The sequence below is a fragment of the Pan paniscus genome, chromosome 11, assembly GCF_029289425.2.
Source record: "Pan paniscus chromosome 11, NHGRI_mPanPan1-v2.0_pri, whole genome shotgun sequence".
NCBI classification, from domain to species: Eukaryota; Metazoa; Chordata; class Mammalia; order Primates; family Hominidae; genus Pan; species Pan paniscus.
Window position 1 is genome coordinate 31,973,327 of NC_073260.2, and position 20,353 is coordinate 31,993,679.

A 20,353-nucleotide genomic window follows, 5' to 3' on the forward strand; every position below is an offset into this window, starting at 1 on the left:
GGAGGTGATAGCATTGCTTTCATGGAAATTACGAAGTGCAGGCAGGGTGCGGTGGCTCATGCCTGTAATCCCAGGACTTTGGGAGGCTGAGGCAGGTGGATCACCTGAGGTCGGGAGTTTGAGATCAGCCTGACCAACATGGTGAAACCCCCGTCTCTACTAAAAATGCAAAAATTAGCCAGGCGTGGTGACAGGCGCCTATAATCCCAGTTGCTTATGAGGCTGAGGCAGAAGAATCACTTGAACCCGGGAGGTGGAGGTTCCAGTGAGCTGAGATTGCGCCACTGCACTCCAACCTTGGCGACAAGAGCGAGATTCCATCTCAAAACAAAACAAAATTACAAAGTGCAAAATTTTTTAAATCTTCGCCTTAATACTTTTTTATTTTGTTTTATTTTGAATGATCAGCCTTTGTGACCCCTCCTTTTTTGTCCCCCAACTTGAGATGTATGAAAGTCTTCTGTCTCCCTGGGAGTGGTTGGAAGCAGCCAGGGCTCGCCTGTACACTGACTTGGACCAGTTGAATAAAAGTGCACACTTTAAAAAAAAAATCATATGTCAAATTCACATGTCACTAATTCATATGTCCAACTCCTAACCCCAGTACCTGAGAATGTGACCTTCTTTGGAAACAGCATTGTTGCAGGTATAATTTGTTAAGTGAAATGAGGTGATACTGGAGTAGGGTGGCCCCTAATCTAGTATGACTGGTGTTCTTATAAAAGGGAGATTTGGGGCCGGGCGCGGTGGCTCACGCCTGTAATCCCAGCACTTTGGGAGGCCGAGGCGGGCGGATCACGAGGTCAGGAGAGTGAGACCATCCTGGCTAACACGGTGAAACCCTGTCTCTACTAAAAATACAAAAAAAATTATCCAGGCATGGTGGCGGGTGCCTGTAGTCCCAGCTACTCGGGAGGCTGAGGCAGGAGAATGGCGTGAACCTGGGAGGTGGAGCTTGCAGTAAGCCAAGATCGGGCCACTGCACTCCAGCCTGGGTGACAGAGTGAGACTCCATCTAAAAAAAAATTAAATAAATAAATACATAAAATAAAAGGGAGATTTGGACACAGGCATGCACACAGGGAGAATGCCATGTGAAGATGAAACTGTGGTGATGCTTCTACAAGTCAAGGAACAGCAAAGGTTACCAGACAACTGCCAGGAGCAAGGGGAGAGGCATGGAATAGATTCTTCCTTACAGCCCTCAGAAGGAACCAACCCTGTCAACACCTTGATCTTGTACTTCTAGCGTCCACAGTTGTCAGACAATAAATTTCTGTTGTTTAAGGCACTCAGGTAGCAGTACAGTCATGCATCCCTTAAGAGTGGGGATATTTTCTTTCTTTCTTTCTCTCTCTCTCTTTCTTTCTTTCTCTTTCTCTTTCTTCTTTCTTTCTTTTTCTTTCTTCTTTCTTTCTTTCCTTCCTTCCTTTTTTTTTTTTTTTTGACGGAATTTTGCTCTCATTGCCCAGGCTGGAGTGCAATGGCAAGATCTTGGCTCACTGCAACCTCTGCCTCCTGGGTTCAAGTGATTCTCCTTCCTCAGCTTCCCAAGTAGCTAGGATTACAGGCATGCACCACCACACTCTGGTAGTTTTGTATTTTTAGTAGAGATGGGGTTTAATCGTGTTGGTCAGGCTGGTCTCAAACTCCTGACCTCAGGCGATCCATCCACCTCAGCCTCCCAAAGTGCTGGGATTACAGGCATGAGCCACCGTGCCCGGCCAAGAGTGGGGATACTTTCTGAGAAATGCATCGTTAGGCGATCTTGTCATTGAAGCATCATAGAGTGCACTTACACAAACCTAGCTGATAGAGCCTACTATACACCTAGGCTATATCGCATAGCCTAGCGCTCCTAGGCTACAAACCTGGACAGCATGTTACCATACTGAATTATGTGCGCAACTGTAACACAACGGTAAGTATTTGTGTATTTAAACCTATCTAAACATACAAAAGGGACAGTCAAAACACAGTATTATAAACTTACAGGCATTGTATATGGGGATCATTGTTGAGCGAAACCTTATTATGTGGCACATGACTATCTTTTGTCACAGCAGCCTGAGAAAACTAATATAGAAGGAGAGGAAGAAACCAGATTAACATGATAAGCACGTGGGATATTTGCTTTTTAAGGGGCTCTATCCCACTATATGATTGCATTGCAGAAAATGATGTTACTAGGAAAAAAATAGTTGCTTATGGGGAGATTATTCTATGTGGCAATACACAAATGTTTTCAAACAGCTGGTACCTTGTAAAAGGAGGCTTCTGTAAACAGGATATTCCTGTTGGCATGGGACTGCATATTTGTTTAAAAAAAAAAAAGTGCCCTGTTTCTGCAACAGTCGACCCATAGAAACAAGGAAATATAACTTGAGAAATTAGAGACCACATGCATCACAGAAAATCCCCTGAACACGAAGTGTAGACAAGGCCAGCCGAAGAGTGACAAAAGATGTCTGGCAAACATAGAAGCTTGCCCTTTGAAATGTTTGATGTTTTCCTGGAAAAGTCACAGTCAGGTACATTTAAAAAGGAAAAAGCACAGAACATCAAAGCTGGAAAGGGGCTTAATCTAATCCATTTACTGAATTTGACTGGTTGAGAAAACTGAGGCCCAGAGAGGGGAAGGGATTTGTCCAAGGTCACACAGCAGTAAGTGGCTGCTGGGAGTCCTGAACTGAGCTTTTCTTTCTTTTTCTTTCTTTCTTTTTTTTTTTTTTTGAGGCAGAGTCTCGCTCTGTCGCAGAGGCTGGAATGCAGTGGCGCTATCTCGGCTCACTGCAAGCTCCACCTCCTGGGTTCATGCCATTCTCCTGCCTCAGCCTCCCGAGTAGCTGGGACTACAGGCGCCCGCCACCGCGCCCGGCTAATTTTTTTTTGTATTTTTAGTAGAGACAGGGTTTCACCGTGTTAGCCAGGATGGTCTTGATCTCCTGACCTCATGATACGCCCGCCTTGGCCTCCCAAAGCGCTGGGATTACAGGAGTGAGCTACCGTGCCCGGCCTCTTTTTTTTTTTTGAGATGGAGTCTCACTCTGTCACCAGACTGGAGTGCAGTGGCGCAATCTTGACTCGCTGCAACCTCTGCCTCCCAGGTACAAGCGATTCTCCTGCCTCAGCCTCCTGAGTAGCTGGGACTACAGGCGCATGCCACCACACCCAGCTAAGTTTTGTATTTTTAGTAGAGATGGGGTTTCACATGTTGGTGATGGTCTCGATCTCTTGACCTCATGATCTGCCTACCTTGGCCTCCCAAAGTGCTGGGATTACAGGCGTGCGCCACTGCACCTGGCCGAACTCAGCTTTTCTTACTCCAAGTCAATGAGTCCTTCCCAGCCTGCCATCCTTTCCTCTTTCATTATTTCACATCTCTCCCTTTGGCTGGTTCCTGAGTTGAGTCCATGAAAAAAAAACCTCTACCTGACAAGTAAGTTCTCACCACTGTTCCTGTTGTCACCGGGATTTTTGCAGGTCTGGCTTTATGCTGTCTTCAACTGGCCTGCGAGTGTCTGAGAATTATTCAGCGTTATGTCAGGGAAGCCGATGGTCAGGATGACATTCTTCTTTACTGCCTGATGTATCATGGGAAAAACTGAATGCGTGGGAAAGTCCTCCCTTCCTGGCTCTCCCTGTCCCCATGAATATTTCCAAAGAGACTCTTTCACGTTCAGTGACAAGAGGGAGAGGAGGGGATTGGGAGGCAACTATCTAGCAGTATCCAGCAGACATAACACAGACACTGCATACTCACACCCACCTAGACGTGCACACACGACACACACATACCCGGAACACACACCCACCCAACACACACACTGAGCACTCACAACACATATGCCTACAGCACACATAGCCTCAAAGCACCTGAAATAATGGGGCAGGCTCCTAAAGAATCTAGACTGTGGGGAAATGCGGAGTGCTGGAGAGAGAATGGGTTTCACCCGGGTTTGAATCTGGCTGCATCCTAACCTTGGTCTGGTTCCTGAACTTCTCTGAGCTTTGATGTGAACACCTGATCCCAAGGCTGTGAGGAGTATGTGAAGAGGTGAAGCACATAAAGTATTTGCTCCTGGGCTCACTACTTACTGCCCACTCAGTGGTGGTCCAGGTTGCTCTTTTACAGGAACTGCTGCTTGTCTGAGTTTCTGATTTCTCCCTACTCCTGGGACTCTGGGTAGCATAAGATCAAGGCTAGTGGGATCTGACAGACTAGTGGTGACAGCCTCCTAACTAGTCTTTTGGCCTCCATTTTCTCCTCCCCACCCCACCTGTCCTCCAAAGTGATCTTGCAGAACTGCCAGTCTGTTTGTATTCTTCCCTCCACAAGAACCTCCTTTAGATGTCCTTCACTTCCAGGATCCAGTCCAAACTCCTGGGCTTGGCACATGAACCCTCCATCATCTGGCACCTGGCAGCCCACATGCTGGAGCCTCACGGATTTGCTCATCGCCCTCTGAACACCTGTTGCCTTCTCACTCCTCTGTGTCTTTGCACATCCTTTCCCCAACCTCGTGGTAGGTCCTTTCTCCTCCTCTTGATCCAGCTCAGTGGTTCTCATAGTGCAGCCCCTGGGCCAGAGAAGCAGCATCACCAGGGAGCTTGTTAGAAATGCCAATGTGGGCTGGGCACAGTGGCTCCCGCCTGTAATCCCAGCACTATGGGAGGCTGAGACAGGCGGATCACCTGAGATCAGGAGTTTGAGACCAGCCTGGCCAACATGGTGAAACCCCACCTCTACAAAAATTAGTCTGGGTGGTGGCGGGCACCTGTAATCCCAGCCACTCAGGAGGCTGAGGCAGGAGAATCACTTGAACCTGGGAGGTGGAGGTTGCAGTGAGCTAAGGTCGCGCCACTGCACTCCAGCCTGGGTGACGGAGTGAGACTCCGTCTCAAAAAAAAAACAAAGAAAAGAAATGCCAACGTTGGGCCCCATCTTAAACCTACTGAATCAGAAACACTGGGCATGGGGACCAGCCACCTGTGTTCAAACAAGCTCTCCAGGTGCTGCTGATGAGAATCACTGACTAGTGAAAGCACTCTCAACCATGCTTGGGGGTTGTTTTTTTTTTCCAACATTTTCCCAACTCCTTGTTCCCTTTGCAGAGAAGTTATTCTTTCCCCAAAGCCCTTCAAAGTGTTCACAGAATTCCAAACACCCCTCATCGCACTTAGTGAGTTCTGTGCTTGTTAATGTTGTCTCTATACATTTATGTTCCCACCATTAACCCAGGGAGCTTGTCACACCTGTGTCTGCCCTGATGTCCAGCGTAGGACCTAAAACATGTGACAAAAGTGCCCGTGAATATTAGTGTTCTGAAGATTTGCAGAACTTTGATTTGCCTATGCTTACAAAGCTCATCAAACTCTATAACCCTGGGTCAAGTTCAGTAAAGTGGGCAGACAAGGCCTCTGAGAGAGTTTATTTGTAAACTCTGCCTCTCTACCTTCCCCCCATTCAGTCCATATCCCCCAAACCCCAACTGCTAGAAAGTCCTTAAAATCTCATTTTTATTCAAGTGCTTTTGCACTCTATTCCCTAATAGATCTGTGCCAGTCTTTAAAATTTTAGGTTTTTTTTCTTTTTTTAAAGATGGGGTCTCACTCTGTTGCCCAGGCTGGAGTGCAGTGGTGCAATCTCGGTTCACTGCCACCTCCTCCTCCCAGGTTCAAGTGATTCTCCTGCCTCAGCCTCCCAAATAGCTGGGATTACAGGCGCCCGCCACCACGCCCGGCTAATTTTTTGTATATTTAGTAGAGACAGGGTTTCACTATGTTGGCCGGGCTGGTCTCAAACTCCTGACCTCGTGATCCACCCACCTTGGCCTCCCAAAGTGCTGGGATTACAGGTGTGAGCCACTGCGCCCAGCCTAATTTTATATTTTTAGTAGAGACAGGGTTTCACCAGTTTTTAATTGTAGTAAAATAAACGTAAAATTTACCATCATAACTATTTTTATTTTTTTAGTTTTTTTGAAACGGAGTCTCACTCTGTCGCCCAGGCTGGAGTGCAGTGGTGTGATCTTGGCTCACTGCAAGCTCCGCCTCCTGGGTTCATGCCATTCTCCTGCATCAGCCTCCCGAGTAGCTAGGACTACAGGTGCCCACCACCACGCCTGGCTAATTTTTTTGTATTTTTAGTAGAGATGGGGTTTCACCGTGTTAGCCAGGATAGTCTCGATCTCCTGACCTTGTGATCCACCCGCCTCGGCCTCCCAAAGAGCTAGGATTACAGGCGTGAGCCACCACGCCCGGCCCAACTATTTTTAAGTTTCAATAGTTTTAAGTATATTCATTCTGTGCCAGTTTTAATGGGGAAAAAGATAAAGACTTAAATTACTTGAAAACAAGTAAAATTGGCAATCCAAGAATATTCACCACATCTATACTGAGACTTGGAACTCCCCAAGAGGTATGCATGCTCATCTTTCAGAGTAATAATAGTCATAGCTAATGTTCATTGAAGGCTCACTATGTTCCAGGCACTATGCTCAATTATTTCAAACATATTTTATTTAATATTGATGTCAGCTCTAGGAGGCAAATATGATTACTAGCTCCATATTGTAGAAGGCGAAACCAACATATAGAGAAACAGAGTAGCTTGCTAATCCACAGCTGTGGATCTCTGGATTCAGATCTCAGAGCCACCGTGCCGAGGCATCTTGCCCTACCTAGAGCCCCAGTCCCAGCACACTGGAGATACCGACATCTCTTGAGGGCAGGCCAGTCCCTTTCGCCTTCTGGATCCATTCTTAGGTAGGTTACCTTTGCCTCTGTGAGCTATAAATGACCCATGCAACTTTCTCTCCAGCCAGGCCATTGCATTGTGATCCAGGCTCAGTCTTTGTTCTGCTTCGTGGCATCACAGTCCCTTATTTGAAACTGAACCAGGACTGCAGTCTTCAACTTTGACATCAAATTTGACACCTCAGTGGCCCAGTACGTGTTGCTTTCCTTACTGAGCCTCAGCTTTCTCATTTGTAAAGTGGGAATAATAGGCCAGGTGTAGTGGCACACACCTGTAATCCTGGCACTTTGGGAGGCCGAGGCAGGCTAATCACTTGAGCTCAGGAGCTTGAGACTGGCCTGGGTAACATGGCAAACACCATCTCTACAAAAAAATACAAAAATTAGCTGGGCATGGTGGAGCATGCCTGTACTCCCAGCTACTTGGGAGGCTGAGGTGGGAGAATCACCTGAGCCCAGGAGGTCAAGGCTGCAATGAACTGTGATTGTGCCACTACACTCCAGCCTGGGTGACAGAGTGAGACCCTGTCTCAAAAAAAAAAAAAAAAAAGTGGGAATAATACAAGCCCACAATCCCTGACTTAAAACTCTCTAGGCCAGGCCAGGCGCAGTGGCTCACGCCTGTAATCCCAGCACTTTGGGAGGCCGAAGTGGGCGGATCATGAGGTCAAGAGATTGAGACCATCCTGGCCAACATGGTGAAATCCCGTCTCTACTAAAAATACAAAGATTAGCTGGGCCTGGTGGCGCATGCCTATAGTCCCAGCTACTCGGGAAGCTGAAGCAGGAGAATCACTTGAATCCAGGAGGCGGAGGTTGCAGTGAGCAGAGATCATGCCACTGCACTCCAGCCTGGCAACAAAGCCAGACTCCGTCTCAAAAAAACAAAACAAAACAAAACAACAAACAAAAAAACCTCTCCGGGCCAGATATGTCTCAATTCAGAATGTTTTGGATTTTAGAAAGGCAGCAAGTACATGTATATATATTACACAACACCCATCTGGAGTCTAGGGCAGCCCGCAAATATCAAACACATTACTGTTTTTCACAGCAAAAGTATTAATATTCACACTGAGTGGGATACTCATGTTATTATAAATTAGGTTTCACCACCAAATAAGTTACAAAAGTGTTTCCACTTTTTCAGAGCTTTCAGAAACTTGGAATTGCAGACATTATGGATTTGGACCTGCCCTCAGAGGGTTACTATGAGGACTAAATACATTCAAAGTACATGCAAGTACTTTTTAGTAGAGGCTATGGTCCATTGGAGGTACAGAAGGCACTTAATAAGAGGTCACACTCTTCTCTTCTTCCTTCCGTTTCCAAATCCTACACTTTTCTCAGGCCCCTTCCACACTGTCTTCTTTATTTATTTATTTTCTTTGAGACAGCGTGTCACTCTGTTGCCCAGGCTGGAGTGCAGTGGCGTGATCATGGCTCACTGCAGCCTTGACCTCCTTGGGCTCAGGTGATCCTCCCACCTCAGCCTCCCCAGTAGCTGGGACTTCAGGTGTGCACCACCACACCCAGCTAATTTTTGTATTTTTAGTAGAGACGGAGTTTTGTCACGCTGGGCAGACTGGTCTCAAACTCCTGGCTTCAGGTGATCTGCCCACCTCGGCCTCCCAAAGTGCTGGGATTACAGGCATGAGCAACTGTGCCCCACCCAGACTGTTTTCTTTTTCTTTGACTTTTCCTGTTTATGACCCACCTCGTCAATGTGCTCTTCCCAAACCAAGACTTGCTTTCTTTTTTCCTTTTTTTTTTTTCTTTTGAGATGGAGTCTCACTTTGTCGCCCAGGCTGGAGTGCAGTGGCACGATCTTGGCTCCCAAGTTCAAGCTATTCTCTTGCTTCAGCCTCTGGAGCAGCTGGGATTACGGGCGTGCACCATCTCGCCTGGCTAGTTTTTGTATTTTTAATAGAGACGGGGTTCCACCGTGTTGACCAGGCTGGTCTCGAACTCCTAACCTCAAATGATCCCCCTGCCTCGGCCTCCCAAAGCGCTGAGATTACAGGCACGAGCAACCGCGACTGGCCAAGGCTTGCTTTCTTCATATCCTCCTAATCGTACTCTGTCCAGGGCATACGTAGTCATTTGGTTTCATCTTGCAGCTTTGGAAGTGCAGCTTGTACATTCCTTGGTGAGCTGGCTGTGCCATATCATTAGGGCTGTTTGAGGTAAGCTACTCCTCAAGCTGGATGCTTTCTTGCAAAAGCGTTGTCAAACACAATCCAGGGATAGTTTTCCTAGAAAGATGAGTATGACCCCCTTCAGGGATAGTTTTTCTAGAAAGATGAGTATGACCCCCTCCCTACCAGAAAGCCCACCCCAAACAGCCTTCTCTTGCTAACAAGTGGCTGAGGGAGGGTGAACTAACAGGTGAGGAACCATCTGGGCCAATCTCTCACTCCTCTAGCAATCGGCCAACTCTAGGTCCCTCCAGGGTCCTCCAGTAGTGAAGCGTTGTCACACTGTTTTGGGGATGCCATTGGAAAGCACAGAAATATGGAGAGGGCAGAGGCGAGGCGTCCATTGTTGTTGCCTTTATGACGGTATTGCGCCATGGAATGAGAAAGTCCCTTCCCTGAGCTAAGCCATTATTATGTGGGTCCTATTCTGGCCACAGACACCACGTGAGTAGTCAGGCCTCATTTGTTATTTCAGCCTCAGGGATGAAAACATCTGAACAGTGGAATCTTTTTTTGTTCCTGGCTCCAGTCTCGGAACCCACAGACTTTGGATTCACCGTAGTCTCCACCTATCCCCATATCAAGCGGATGGGCTTCCCGAGTCTCAGCTACCCGCTCTTTCCTTTGTCTCTGGCCTGCTCTGCGGGCACTTTCCCACAAGGCCTGGGACCCTGGAGAACCTAAGTCATCGCTCGAGGGAGAGTTTACTGGGTTCAGGGTGAGGCTGGTGGAAGGAACATCGTGGTGGTACGCCTGGGGTCTCCACGGGGAAGAGGACAAGGGGGACTTACAGGAGCTTCAGCGGCAGCCAACGCTGCGAGCCTCGTCTGCGTGCGCCCCTCGTGGCGCTCGCGGGAACTGCGGGCCGACGTCCCCGGTTTCTCTCGTTGATTTCGCCAGCTCTGATGAGGCCGGAGCGGGCCTCTTCAGAGGAATGTAGACTGTTTGCACCCGAAAACCAAAACCATGTCCAAGGGGCGGGGCCGGCCTGCTGGCATCTAGAATGGGGCCTGGCAGAGTGGGCCCGGGAGGTGGCTCCAGGCCCAGGGCCAGCCACGCTGCTTTCCCACGTGCACAGGCGTTGGCTTCCTCTGAACCAGACTCTGGGGGGAAGGAGAGCTGGGGGCTTTCCCTTCTGTGTGCGGCGACCTGCGCCAGGAGGCAGCGTCGCCAAAGAGTACAAGGAGAGCTTTCGCCTCTGAGATTCCAAGAACTAGCTGGGATGTTCTGAATCATTAGAATCCATTAGTTCTGACCCCTGACTTAAAACCCTCCCAAGGCTCCTAGGACCACCCACACTGGCCTGCCCAATGCTAGCCACTAGGTACCTGCATGTGGCCACCGAGCGCTTGAAATGTGCTCCTACCCACACCAGACTTTGAAGATTTAGTAGGAAAAAAAAAAAAAGGTAAATGTCATTAATTTTTTTTTTTGTCTCTTGGCTTAATAAAACATAATAAAATCAGGCCGGGTGTGGTTACTCACGCTTGTAATCCCAGCACTTTGGGAGGCTGAGGCGGGTGGATCACCTGAGGTCAGGAGTTCGAGACCAGTCTGGCCAAAATGGTGAAACCCTGTCTCTATTAAAAAGGCAAAAATGAGCTGGGCGTGGTGGCGCACGCCTGTAATCCCAGCTACTCAGGAGGCTGAGGCAGGAGAATCACTTGAACCTGGGAGGCGGAGGTTGCAGTGAGCCCAGATCATGCCACTGTACTCCAGCCTGGGCAACAAAGCAAGACTCCGTCTCAAAAAATAATAATAATAATAATAAAAAATTAAACATATTAAAATTAATTTTACCAGTTTCTTTTTGTTTTTAAAATGTGCTGCTAGAAAATTTAAAATGATGCCCATGACTCACACTGTATTTGTTAGACAGAGCTATTCCAGACGTTCTCCAATGGGCCAGGCTTCATTCCTGCCTCAGGGCCTTTGCAGTTGTTTTTCTCTCTGCGCGCAATGCTTTTCTTTCAGCATGACTTTCTTTTTTCTTTCTTTCCTTTTTTGTGAGACATGGTCTCACTCTGTTGCCCAAGCTGGAAGTGCAGTGGTGCAATCATGGCTCACTGCAGCCTCGAATCCCCATGCTCAGGTGATCCTCCCACCTCAGCCTCCTGAGTAGCTGCGACTATGGGTACCTGCCAGCACGCCCAGCTATTTTTTTGTATTTTTTTGTAGGGACAGGGTATTGCCATGTTGCCCAGGCTGGTCTCAAACTCTTGAGCTCAAGTGAGCCACCTGCTTCGTTCTCCCAAAGTGTTAGGGTTGTAGGCATGAGCCACTGCGCCCAACCAGCTTCCTTCTTTCATATCATGCAGATCTCAACTCAAATTTCTCATACCTGGCTACTAACTAAACAGTCCCACTCTATCCCTGTTTTGTCATATTATCCAGTTTTATTGCCCTAATAGCACTTAACACTCTCTTTATATTTCTTGTCTCTCCCCGTCCCCACCCAGCCCCACTTTCTTCGTCCTTAGAATGTAAAATCCTTGAGAGCCCAGGCCTTGAACATCCTGTTCACTGTGGGCTCCCCAGTGCCCATAGTAAATATTTGTTGAATGAATGTTGAAAGTCTCCTCCAAGGGGTTGACTCCTTCAAGTGCCTTTTTGACAAAGCCAAAATTCTAATCTGTATGCTTTACGTACACGTTCTCATGGACCCTCTGTGGTGACTTTTTGGCTTACCAGTCCTGGCAATGGAAAAGTAAACGTGGCGTACGCCTGACTGCAACAGTCTTTTGTTGGTTTGCTACTGAGCTTCAAGATTAAGGGTTTGGGCTTCGGATACAAGAGGACTCGTCTTGGTCCTGCCAGTCAGTTCTGTGAACCTGTATAGGCGACTGTCCCTCTCAAATCCTTGCATTTGGGCAGGAGATGCTCCCTAAGCATTGATCACCTGCCCAAATGTGAGGATTTGAGTTTAGGATTTAGGTCTCTGCTAAGAGCAATTCATCCTATTTTGCACTCCAAAGCCACTTAGCTGGCATGGCAATGTCTCCATTAATCAACTAGCTAGAGTGCTTGGGGCCAGAAGTGTCCTGGTTAATCTAACTTCCTGGCTACGGATCAATTAACTACGACATCCTTGTTAAAAATATGAAGAGTATATGAATTCATTTTCCAGCTCTAGAAGGCCACTTCACTGAACAAAATTCTCGTTCTTAGAAAGTATTATAAGGTGGCATTGTTATTTCCCTCCCAAAATTAAAACTGAGCACACAGGGGCTGAGTCAGAGGGACCCTTTGGGGTTTTCCAGCTGTTAAGCACAGCTGTGTAACTTTAGGCAAGGCATGGCTTTAACCCTCCAGTGTATCCATTGTCTTATGTAGGACATGGGGGAGATATTACTCCGCTTCCAGAGAAGTTGCTAGGATGAAAGGACATAACAAATACAAGGTGCTTAGCATAGTGCCCTGCATGTAACAAGTGCTCAATATTTATTATTATTGTTTGCAATGTCTCTGACCACTGCGATATGACCACCCACCTAATTAAAGGAGGGCAAGTGCTGGGACAGAGCTGTCCCCTGGTTCTGGCCTGCCTCTAACACCCTCTGGGGTCCTGGGCAAGCTCCATCACTTTCTGGCCTCAGTTTTCTCTTGGGCAATATGGGGTAATCTGGTTGATCTCTGATTTTCATGCAGGTGCTGAAAGCCACTGGGTTCTGGGTGCCCTGAGATCTTTTCCTCTGTTGAGCTCGACCCTGAAGGGCCAGGTCCCTCCTCTCCTGGTGAGGCTGGCCCCTTCCAGGGACCTCCCTAGGTGCTGGCTTCCAGCCCAGCCAAACTTGTCAACCAGTATCCCGGTGCAGGAGCTGCACATACTAGCCCCTGTCTAGGAAAAGCTGTCCTACGACGCCCTCTGGAGGAAGCAGGGCTTCCTTTCCTCTGCCATCACGTGCTCAGTCTGGGCCCCAAGGATTGACCCAGGCCAGGGCTGGAGAAGCAGAAAAAAAGCATCAAGCCTACAAATGCATGCTTACTTGCAGCAGAAATAGACTAATTGCATGGGTGTTTCCCTGGGATCCCTGTCTCCAGGCTTCTCTCATCCATGCGTTTCTAGGCAGCCCACATCAGCCCTTGCTGAAAACTCTCCAAGGTTTCTCATGCCAAGCTCCCTGCAGGACATCCCAGGCCCTCTGGGACAGCAGCTCACGGGCCTCTCCAGCCTCATTTGCCACTGTGACCCATTCTCCAGCACTGATTCATCAATTAGCCCATCACAGGCGTAGCTACAAGATTAGTTTTGAGACTCTCATTCTATATATTTATGTACATCCTCCAAAACTGATAAAACAAGAAAGCCGTCAAGTTGTAATTGATAAATATGTAATTAAATGTCTACAAAATGTAACATGTCAATTGTCTTTGCAACTGGCCTCAACCTTAGGTAGCCATATATAACTCATATTTCCTGTGTGATGTGGGTGAATTTTAATAAGCATGGTATAGTGTGGGGGTGGGGCCTTGGAAAAATAACAGTGCCTGGGGCCTCTAAGGTCTAAAGTCATCCCTGCCCTTCACAACCTCTGCTTTAGCCATCCTGAAACACTAGCTGTTCCTCCCACAGACTCTGCTTTCCCTAGATTCCGGGCCTTTGCACCTGCAGTTCGCCTGTTCTGAATGTCCTCTCTTTCCTCCTCGCCCTTCACTCCCTCCCCCTTGCCTGGCTGAGTCCTGTAACAGACATTTCAGGAGCCACTTTGGAAGCTTTTTCTTTTCTTCTTCTTCTTTTATTTTTTTATTTTTTGTGACGGAGTTTCACTCTTGTTGTCCAGGCTAGAGTCTGGTGGCACAGTCTCAGCTCACTGCAACCTCCATCTCCCGGGTTCAAGCGATTCTCCTGCCTCAGCCTCCCGAGGAGCTGGGATTTCAGGCATGCACCACCACGCCCGACTAATTTTGTATTTTTAGTAGAGATGGGGTTTCTCCATGTTGGTCAGGCTGGTCTCAAACTCCTGACCTCAGGTGATCCGCCTGCCTCAGTCTCCCAAAGTGCTGGGATTACAGGCGTGAGCCACCACACCTGGCCTTTGGAAGCTTTTTCTAATGTCCAGTGGGACTCCTGCTGTAAGCTCCCTTTCACGCAAGTCTGCAATGAGAATGCAGCAGGAAAGCCTAGTACCAGCATATTTTATCTCCTTGCTTGTTTTTGCACTGGCCCTGACCACCCTGAGGATCAAGGCTGGGTCTGATTCAGCCCTGTATCCTCAGCACTAGGCTCAGTGCCTGGGCCATAGTATCCTCACATTTAATGGCTGGTGGATGGCCAAGGAAATGAGTGATGGATGGATGGGTGGATGGCTGGAAAGCCTCAGCATTAGGGTGTTGGAAAAGAAATTCACCAGAGCACTTTAGTGGTGTGGCTGGTCAGGGCACTGATGTGGCAAGGTTGGAAAAGATGACCTACTGCCCTTTCATTGAGCCCCCTCCTGCTTGCATGCTGCATGTCTACACTGGACCAAAAGGACCAAAGGAACCAAAGAATCAGCCTCTGGGTAGAATGACATCCCAAGGTTGCAACTGGCAAACCCTAGAATGTGGCTAACTCTAGATATAGGACAATAATCGCAAGTGAAAACACAACAACAAATAAATGGCAAGAGGAAGAAAATAAAAGAGAGAAGAAGCCTTTAGACTAAAAAAGACTAAAGAGACATATTAACCAAACCCCATACATGGATTTTGCTTGCACCTTGATTGCAACAAACCAACCATTTTTAAAAATTATAATAAAATCAGAGAAATCTAAACAGTGGATGGTATTATACTAATAAATTATTTAATTTTGTAGATGCACGTATGGCATTGTATGTTTTTAATTTTTATTTTTCAGAGCTACCTACTGAAATATTTACAAGTGAAATGATGTGAGATGTGGGATTTGATTCAAAATGATCCTTTATGTATGAAGAGTGGGGCGTGGAGAATGCATGAAGACACAGATAAAATAAACGTGTCTATGGGTTAATACATGCTGTAGCTGGGTACATGGTGATTTATTATGCTATTCTTTCTAGTTTTGTGTGCATCTGAAATTTTCCATAATAAATACTTTTTAGAAAACTCATGAACCGTTCTGATTCCTGGAGATGCCTTGGTGCGCATGACCATATAATCCTTCTTTGAAGGTGAGGGCTGGAGAAGAAGTCCTGTTGAGGGAGATGGGGAGAGGAGCGGAGGGAGATGGGGAGAGGAGCGGAGGGAGGAGGAGCACCGAAGCACCGAGTTAGCTGCCTCACTGCTTAGCTCCAGATGGGCCACCATTTCTGATCTCCTACAACATGCCAGCCACAGCCCTGAGCACTCTCCACTCCATCATCTCAATTCATCCTGTGGGGAAGGTGTTATCATCTTCACAGAGGAGAAAGCTGAGGGTCAGGGAGGTCCCATTGCTTGTCCCAAATCACAGAGCTCAAAAGTGTCCAAGTTCTGCTGGTGGGGGAAGGGCAGTGAAACAGTGGGACAACAACAACAACCAAAAAGTGCAACAGGAAAATGAAGGAGAATACCAGGAAAATAAAGACACGGGTTCCATGAACAGTGAAACCAACCCGGCAAGCAGTAGAGGCTGTCCCAGCAGACAATTGAGCAAGAGACCTGAAGAAGTGAGAGTGGATTGAAGCAGGAGAATGAAACATCCCGAAAGACAGGTCACTGGAACTCTTGAAGCAACACCAGATTGTATACAGCAGTTAGCAAACTTTGATGTTGTAGGGTTTTTTGTTTGTTTGTTTGTTTTGTTTTGTTTTTGTTTTTGTTTGAGACGCAGTCTCTCTCTGTTGCCCAGGATGGAGTGCAGTGGTTCGATCTCAGCTCACTGCAACCTCTGCCTCCCGGATTCAAGCAATCCTCCTGCCTCAGCCTCTCAAGAAGCTGGGATTACAGGCACCCACCACCACACCAGGCTAATTTTTATATTTCTGTAGAGATGGGTTTTAGCCATGTTGGCCAGGCTGATCTCAGACTCCTGACCTCAAGTGATCTCCCTGCCTCAGCCTCCCAAATTGCTGGGATTACAGGGGTGAGCCACCGTGCTCAGCCTGGGGAAACTGTTTGAACACATGAATCAATGAATCAGTAAAGGCTAATTTTAGTAGTATATTAAACATTCTTAAAACTCAATGAAATATAGACCAATAATTCAATAGAAAATTGGGCAAAGAACATGGACAAACAAAAGAAAAGGACAATGTCTTAAAAATATATGAAAAGATGCTTATTCTTACACATAAGAGAAATGCTAATTAAACTACAGTGAGACACTATGAGATGTGGAAGAGCTAAAATGCTGAATAATATCCCTGTTGGCAATGGTGTGGGGCCAAAGGCACCCCTATAAACTGTTGTAGGGAGTGTAAATTAGGACAACCTCCATGGAATATCATCTACTGTAATTGAAAATGCATACAAGACTGGACATGGTGGCTCATGCCTGTAATCCCAACACTTTGGGAGGCCAAGGTGGGAGGATCACTTGGGTTCAGGAGTTTCAGACCAGCCTGGTCAACATTAGAAGACTCTATTTAAAAAAACAAAACTAAACTAAAAAAACACTTATTATACCTTGACTATGGAGGAGGTCTAGAGAAAAAAAAATGCATACACACTTTCATGTAAAAGTTCCACTCATAGGAATTTACCCCACGTGACTCAAACATGTATTATCTATCATCTATGTATCTAATTACTATATAATGTAAATGCTGCTTATTAATTTTTAAAGGTTTTTTTTTTTTTTTTTTTTTGAGACAAGGTCTCACTCTGTCACCCAGGCTGGAGTGCAGTGGCTCAATCACAGTTCACTGCAGCCTTGAACGCCTGGGCACAAGTGATCCTCCGAAAGTGCTGGAATTACAGGCATGAGCCATTGTGCCCAGCCTGTGAATAATGTTGCTATAAACATTTTTTAAGCCTAAAAGTATCTCTAAGCTTTAGTTATTGATTGAGATTAATTCACATGTGATAAAATTCACCCCTTTAAAGTATAAAATCCAGTGGGTTTTAGCGGATCTACAGAGGGGGTAACCATCACTGTTAGCTAATTTCAGGACATTTTCATAACCCCAAAAAGAAACCCTGTGCCCATTAGCAGTCACACCCCATAGCCCCTTTCCCCAGCTGCTGGCAACTACTAATCTACTTTCTGTCTTTATGGGTTTACCTATTCTGGGCATTTCATATAAATGAAATAATATAACATGTAGCCTTTGTGTCTGGATTGTTTCACTTAACATAATGCTTTCAAGTTTCCTATGTTGTAGCATGCATCAGTACCTCATTCCCTTTTAATGCTGAATAATATTCCATTGTATGGACATGCCACATTTTCTTTCTCTATTCATCAGTTGGTAGACATTTGGGTTATTTTCACTTTTTGGCTATTATGAATAATGTTGATATAAACATTTTATTAACACGTGCTTTCAGTTTTCTTGAATATATATCTAGGAATAGAATTTGTGGGTCATATGGTAACTCTAGATCTAACCTTTTATTTATTTTATTTTATTTTATTTTGAGACAGAGTTTCGCTCTCGTTGGCCAGGCTGGAATGCAATGGTGCAATCTCGGCTCACTGCAACCTCCACCTCCCGGGTTCAAATGATTCTCCTGTCTCAGCCTCCCGAGTAGCTGAGATTACAGGTGCATGCCACCAGGACCAGCTAATTTTTGTATTTTTAGTAGAGACGGGGTTTCCTCATATTGGTCAGGCTGGTCTTGAACTCCTGATCTCAGGTGATCCTCCCACCTTGGCCTCCCAAAGTGCTGGGATTGTAGGTGTGAGCCACTGTGCCCAGCCTCTTTTTTTTTTTGTTGTTGTTTTTGTTTTTTTTTGTTTTTTTGAGACAGAGTTTCCCTCTTGTTGCCCAGGCAAGAGTGCAATGGCACAATCTCCACTCACTGCAACTTTCACCTCCCGGGTTCAAGCAATTCTCCTGCCTCAGCCTCCCGAGTAGCTAGGAATACAGGCACCAGCCACCACACCCAGCTAATTTTTGTATTTTTAGTAGAGATGGGGTTTCACCATGTTGGCCAGGCTGGTCTCGAACTCCTGACCTCAGATGATCCGCCTGCCTTAGCCTCTCAAAGTGCTGAGATTACAGGTGTGAGCTACCATGCCCGGCCTCTAGATGTAACGTTTTGAGAAACTGCAAAATTGTTTTATTCCCACCAGCCATCTATGAGGGTTTCAATTTTTCCACATCCTCTCCAACACTTATTATTGTCCAAGTTTTTTATTATAGCCATCCTAGTGGGTGTGATGTGGTATTTTATTGTGATTTTGATTTGCATTTCCTTAATGACTAATGACATTGAGCTTCTTTTTAATGTGATCAGTGCCCATTTGTATATTTGTTTGGGAAAATGTCTATTCAAATCCTTTGCCCATTTAATAATTAGGTTGCCTTTTTGACTGTTGAGTTTTAAGAGTTCTTTATATATTCTAGTACTAGAATCTTATCATGTAAGATCGTATATGATATACAAATATTTTCTTCCATTCTGTGTGCTGTCTTTTTACTTTCTTGATAATGTCTTTTGAACCACAAAAGTTTTTAACTTGACGAGGTCCAACTTACCTACTTTTTTATTGGTTACTTATGTTCTTGGTGTCATATTTTTAAAATTATTACTTAATCCAAGTTCATAAAGATTTATGCCTATGTTTTCTTCTAAGCATTTAAGTTTTTGCTCTTACGTTTGGATCTTTGGTCAATTTTGAGTTACTTTTATACATATGTTGTGAAGTAGAGGTCCAAATTTATTCTTTTTGTTTGTTTGTTTTGTTTGTTTGTTTGTTTGTTTTTGAGACAGAGTTTCACTCTTGTTGCCCAGGCTGGAGTACAGTGGCATGATCTCGGCTCACTGCAACCTCTGCCTCCCGGGTTCAAGCAATTCTCCTGCCTCAGCCTCCTGAGTAGCTGAGATTACAGGCACCTGCCATGAAGCCCGGCTAATTTTTGTATTTTTAGAAGAGATGGGGTTTCACAGTGTTGGCCAGGCTGGTCTCGAACTCCTGACCTCAGGTGATCCTCCCACTTCGGCCTCCCAAAGTGTTGGGGTTACAGGCGTGAGCCACCGTTCCCAGCCCCAAATTCATTCTTTTGCTGTTTACTTATTTTAACTTTTAGAATCAACCTGTATACAAAATATGGAAGACTTAATTATAATTACTTCACTCAGAGATAAAGTGCTCAATCTAAAAATACAGAAGTAAAAGTGCCTCAGTAGCAGTGAGTGCACCTACTGGGCAGATCCTGACTGCTAATACCATTCTTCAGTATGAGCAGTCAGGGCTGCTTGGAGAAATGTTTGATTCTAGGACTGGGGCCGGAATATATAAGATGAGCCTGGAGCATCTTGTAGTGCCAGAAAGTAAGGAAGTGCTCAAATTTGTGCAACAACTTTGTTGGGGATATGTCAAAGGGATACAGGAAGAGTCCATTGAAAGAGGTAACAGTAACCATAGCTGGAACAATGTGAGCAACAAAATGCATAGCATTTTATTATAACCCAAAGTGTGAAATAAATGTCTCTGAGTCCTTACTAATACAAATAAATTATTGAATAAATAAATGAATGGGGGAGAAGAGGTAAATATCCTATGCTAAAGAATTCTGGCCAGGCGTAGTGGCTCATGCCTGTAATCCCAGCACTTTGGGAGGCCGAGGTAGGTGGATCACCTGAGGTCGGGAGTTCGAGACCAGCCTGACCAACATGGAGAAATCCTATCTCTACTAAAAATACAAAATTAGGTGGGCATGGTGGCACATACCTGTAATCCCAGCTACTCAGGAGGCTGAGGCAGGAGAATCACTTGAACCCAGGAGGCGGAGGTTGCAGTGAGCCGAGATCACGCCATTGCACACTAGCCTGGCAAAGAATGAGACTCTGTCTCAAAAAAAAAAAGAGAGAGAGAATTCCAAATAAATTATGCGGATATTCCACCCTAAAAAACAGAGCGCATAATTACCCCACTCCTTAAGCATGGGTTCTGCATAGTAACTTCCTTTTAAGGAATACAATACTGAAAGAAAGGAAAATACATGTGTATACACACATTTACAAAACAATTTTAATGTCAGAGCAGGGAATTCAAATTAAATCTTTTTATAGTGCCAAAAATATAGACTTTGGAAGCTAGATAGATCAGGGCTCTAATTTTCACTCTTTGTTCACCAGAATTCTAGGCAGATTATTTAATATCTGCATACATCATTTAATGCCCACTGTAAGCTCTCCTGTACTATAAGCTCCTTTCGTGTGTTTGTTTCACTGATGCATCATCAGTACCTAGAACAGTGTCTGAGAGAAAGTGCCTTATGAATATGTGTTAAAAGAACCATTCTCCAAACCTGAGTCTGAGTTTCCTCATCTGTCAAGTGGGT

General features: G+C 45.8%; 1 long non-coding RNA gene across 1 annotated transcript in view; it reads left to right on the forward strand.

Annotated features, from left to right (window-relative positions):
* The window catches only part of LOC134728525 (uncharacterized), a 30,083-nt gene extending 13,377 nt beyond the window's left edge, over nt 1-16,706 (forward strand). The window contains exon 2 of the long non-coding RNA XR_010109013.1: nt 14,797-16,706. This is a non-coding gene — a long non-coding RNA (uncharacterized LOC134728525). The remainder of the gene's footprint in view (nt 1-14,796) is intronic.
* Nucleotides 16,707-20,353: the final 3,647 nt, after the last annotated feature.